The 5,000-nt window shown below is 39.8% G+C and overlaps 1 protein-coding gene across 3 annotated transcripts in view; it reads left to right on the top strand.

Annotated features, from left to right (window-relative positions):
* The window catches only part of LOC106874620 (atos homolog protein A), a 207,323-nt gene that overhangs the window by 107,494 nt on the left and 94,829 nt on the right, over positions 1–5,000 (top strand). The gene's annotated exons all lie outside the window — the stretch shown is intronic.

Genomic DNA, 5,000 nt, shown 5'->3' with positions numbered 1-5,000 from the left:
CAGCAATTTTCAGGGGCGAGTAAGTTGATTACATTGACCCCAGTGCTCAACTGGTATTTATTTTATCAACACCGAAAATATGAAAGGCAAAGTTGACCCTGGTGGTGCTTGAACTCAGAATGTAAAGTCAGAAGAACTGTTTCTAAGCATTTTGTCCAGTTTACTCTCTTTCACTTGTTTCAGTCATTTGACTGTGGCCATGCTGGAGCACCGCCTTTTAATCGAGTAAATCGACCCCAGGACTTATTCTTTTACTTGTTTCAGTCATTTGACTGCAGCCATGCTGGAGCACCATCTTTAGTCGAACAAATTGACCCCAGGACTTATTCTAATGGTCTCTTTTGCTGAACTGCTAAGTCACAGGGGATGTAAGCACACTAACATTGGTTGCCAAGTGATGGTGAGGGGACAAACACAGACACACAGATACATACATACATACACACACACACACACACACACACACACACAAACACCTGCTCAGAAGAATCCATAAAAATGTTCAGAAAATCCTGTTAATATGGCTGGGTTAACATTTTTCTTGTTCTCCATTTTCAACTTTTTTATGCATTTTTATTAGTGACTTTCCATTATTAATCACTCCCTCACTCAAACCATGGTTCAGTCACCCTCAAGTTTTCTTCAACACTCTTCATTTAAGTCACACTCAATGAGAAGGACCTAACCAGAAAGGTTGTAATGTGCTTGCTTTCCACTAAGAGTAGAAGTAAAGTGCAACAGCTCCTACTAGGAAATGAAACAAGGTCATAAAGAAACCTATCTTGCATTACTGCACATTAGCAACACATATACACTGTTTTTATTGTTCTCTCCAGCCGCAATGTATAATTTATTGCACAAAACTGCACCGTCTGAGTCAATATGCAGCAATGCAATTCCTTGGAATGCTATTTGTAATGCAACAGTAAACTGCAGATAGCTGAGAAACTGCAGAATATCTAGCTAATGCATTATTTTAACAGCCACTGCTGCATTCTTGTTGTCTAGCTTTCAGAATTCCAGTTGATTTAATGATAACTATTGTACCCAGGTGGGGGTTATTACTGTTGTACTGTGAAGACAAGATCCCGGCAAGCTTTGTCAGCAACTCGGATTTCATTCTTGGCTAAAACAACTTCATTTCACTTGTATTGGAGCAGGGATAGAAGAGATCTTAACCCTCATTGTGCTGAGTAACTTTTTGCTGGTGATCTGACATGCTAATTATATGCAAATCTCTTCTAGCAACCGCTTTTCTATTGGGCAGTAAAAACAAATGTGTGTAATATGTCATGTGAAATATGGAGAATTTTGGCAAATGCCCCACTGTCGAAAACAAGCTAACCCAGTTCTGTATCTCAAGTGCACATGCATGGAACTGAGTATACTTGGTTCCTACACAGTAAAGTTTAAGCTGGGAATTCTTTAAGTTGCTGGATTTGAACTGCAAATTCCTAAGAATCTGCAATGGGTTCATCTGTGCTGAGAAAAATAAGGAATCTTTAGTTTTACCTATTTATAGGTGTGCAATTTTTTTGTTGCAATTCTATGAATTGACTGTTTTACTCATATGGCTTAAACCATTTCTTTTTAATGGTATTTGGTTCTCAAGCATAAGGTCATAGGGTTTCATTCCTGGACTGGGTAATGCATTATGTCCATGAGTAAGACCCTTCATTTGATGTTGCTACAGACTACTCAACTGAAAACGAGAACCAGCTGAGCACTGATGCTGGCCTCTTTCACTCCCGCTGTCACAGCTTCATTGTTCCACTGGATCAAAGATGGGAGGACAGTGAATGTCTATGTCTGCTTGAAATTACATAAACACTTAAAACGGTTAGCAAAAGCATGGTGTTATTATTTATTTGTTTTAGTTATTGGACTGTGGCTTTGCTGGGGCATTACCTTGAAGGCTTTAGTCACAGAAATTAGCCCCAGTACTTATTATCTTTTTAAAAAATCTGGTACTTGTTCTATAAGTCATATTTGCCAAACTGCTGAAAAGCAAGGGAACTACTGAAACAAAATAGAACAGTCTCTAATATGGGGTGATGTTCCAGCAAGTTGATAGGTTAATATTCAAGACATGTTGCCAGACCTAAATGTGATGTGATTCTTGTTACTAAAGCTGTAAGGTCTTGATTCTAGGCCTTGCTACAGGTGCCTCCATTTTATATACACTCACCAGCTTGGGTTTCAGCTCTGCCAACTGGGAAGTAACTGAATCTAGAAAGTTCAAATATTGTATCCGTTTACAAAATGAAATTTAACGGTTTCATTATTTTTTTTCTTTTTTTTTTGTGGGTGATATTGAAATTTTTACTTTTTTTTTACCAAGTAATATGAAATATATAAGTGCATGTGAGTGTATCTGTGGTGTGTGTGTGTGTGTGTGTGTGTGTGTGTGTGTGTGTAAGTGTATCTGAGGTGTGTGTGTGTGTGTGTGTGTGTGTGTATTAGGCAAGCTACAAGTAATGCAACGAACAAAATTAATTAAAAAAAAAAGACAGGCATGACTGTGTAGTTAAGAAGCTTGCTTAACAACCACATAGTTTTAGGTTCAGTCCCACAGTGTGGCACCTTGGGGCAAGGGTCTTTTATTATAACACTGGGCCAACCAATGCCTCGTGAGTGGATTTAGTAGACAGAAACTGTATAGAAGTCCATTTGTGTGTGTGTGTGTGTGTGTGTGTACATACATGCATGCATACATACATACATACATACATACATACATACAAACAAACAAACAAAGTAAGGTAAGGTAAGGACCACCTTCGATCATGAATGACCATGGGATTGCACCTAGAAAGTTACCCTCTGAGGCACAAGTCTGGGCAAGGTTGTTTATGGAAGACCAGCAGTCGCCCATGCATACCAGCCTCCCCTCTCCACTCCACTGATGTTATCCAAGGGAAAGGCTGATACATCTTGGTAGCAATGTCGCAACTCGTCTCTACAGCTGGGTAAAATGGAGGAACATGAAATAAAGTGTCTTGCTCAAGAACACAACACACAACCTGGTCTGGGAAATCGAACTCACTACCTCATGATTGTGAGCCTGACACTCTAAACACTGAGCCATGTGCCTTCACACATAGTGTGTGTGTGTGGTGGGGGTGTCTTTGTGTTTGTCTCCTCCTACATCCTGCTTAATGACTGGTATTGATTTGTCAATATCTGTGTAACTTAGTGATTTGGCAATAGAGAGTGATAGAGTAAATAATAGATTTAAAATCAAGTTGATTTTTTTTTTTATTAAACTCTTTAAGGCATTGTCTCAACCATTGACTAGAAGTAGCTAAAAATATTGTTGTTGGCACTCCATCGCTTACGACGTCGAGGGTTCCAGTTGATCCGATCAACGGAACAGCCTGCTCGTGAAATTAACGTGCAAGTGGCTGAGCACTCCACAGACACATGTACCCTTAACGTAGTTCTCGGGGAGATTCAGCGTGACACAATGTGACAAGGCTGACCCTTTGAATTACAGGCACAACAGAAACAGGAAGTAAGAGTGAGAGAAAGTTGTAGTGAAAGAGTACAGCAGGGTTCGCCACCATCCCCTGCTGGAGCCTCGTGAAGCTTCAGGTGTTTTCGCTCAATAAACACTCACAAGGTCTGGGAATTGAAACTGCGATCCTATGACCGCGAGTCCGCTGCCCTAACTACTGGGCCATTGCGCCTCCACAGCCAAAGATAAAAGACATACAAACTAACAATACTCAAAAGGAAGGTTCATTTGCAACCTGGATACCAGAATTTCTGTCTGTTTATTTGTAGTGTTTATTTTATTAAGGAGATAAAAGACGACAATTCTATTAAATTAATCATATGTATTGTGTTTGTGTAAACAGAAATTGTCAGCCTTGATAAGTAAAAGGTTTCGCTGAGAAATGGAACACCTTAGCATAATAAAAGAAAGAAAAAGAAGAAAGAAGAAATTGACAAAGATCATTATAAGTCTGCCTGTCTGCCTCTCTGTCTGTCTGTCTATATAATTAGAAGTGCATTTGGCATTTAGTATTACTTGCCAGGGGTGGTGGGATACATTGAAATTCTGTGTTATATGTATTTTCTTACTTATATTTGATGTTTAAATTTATATACCTTTGTAGCATCACTTCGTTATGTTAAAGATTTTTATGCTAATAACGCTAGACAATGGATTGAGGCGATTGAAAAGTTGGGATTTAGATAACTTGTAGTGTTACCCTTTTACTCTTTTACTTGTTTCAGTCATTTGACGGTGGCCATGCTGGAGCACCGCCTTTAGTTGAGCAAATCGACCCCAGGACTTATTCTTTGGAAGCCTAGTACTTATTCTATCAGTCTCTTTTCCCGAACCGCTAAGTTACGGGGACGTAAACACACCACCATCGGTTGTCAAGCGATGTTAGGGGGACAAACACAGACACGCAAACATATACACACACATACATATATATATGTATATATATATATATATATATATATATATATATGACGGGCTTCTTTCAGTTTCCGTCTACCAAATCCACTCACAAGGCTTTGGTCGGCCTGAGGCTATAGTAGAAGACACTTGCCCAAGGTGCCACGCAGTGGGACTGAACCCAGAACCATGTGGTTGGTAAGCAAGCTACTTACCACACAGCCACTCCTACGCCTATTAGTAACAATATAACAAATTCTGGTCTCTTGAGCTACAAAGGGATCTGTAAGTTTATCCATTATACAGCTTGACTAATGACTGAGATTGGTTGTTTCTTTCAAATCTGTCAATGGTACCTTTTGACCTTGCAATACAGACTAGGACCCCAAATTAACAACAGGCTTCGGGCCGACCAAATCCTCGTGAGTGAAAGAAGCCTGCCGTATATATATATGTGTGTGTGTGTGTGTGTGTGTGTGTGTGTTTGTCCCGCCCGCAACATCGCTTCACAACCGATGCTGGTGTGTTTACGTCTTGTAACTTAGTGGTTCGGCAAAAGAGACCGATAGAGTAAGTACTAGGCTTA

This window comes from Octopus bimaculoides, chromosome 9 (assembly GCF_046866305.1).
Source record: "Octopus bimaculoides isolate indiv1 chromosome 9, ASM4686630v1, whole genome shotgun sequence".
NCBI classification, from domain to species: Eukaryota; Metazoa; Mollusca; class Cephalopoda; order Octopoda; family Octopodidae; genus Octopus; species Octopus bimaculoides.
Note: the sequence above shows the minus strand (reverse complement) of the source record. Positions and strands in the feature narration are given on the sequence as shown.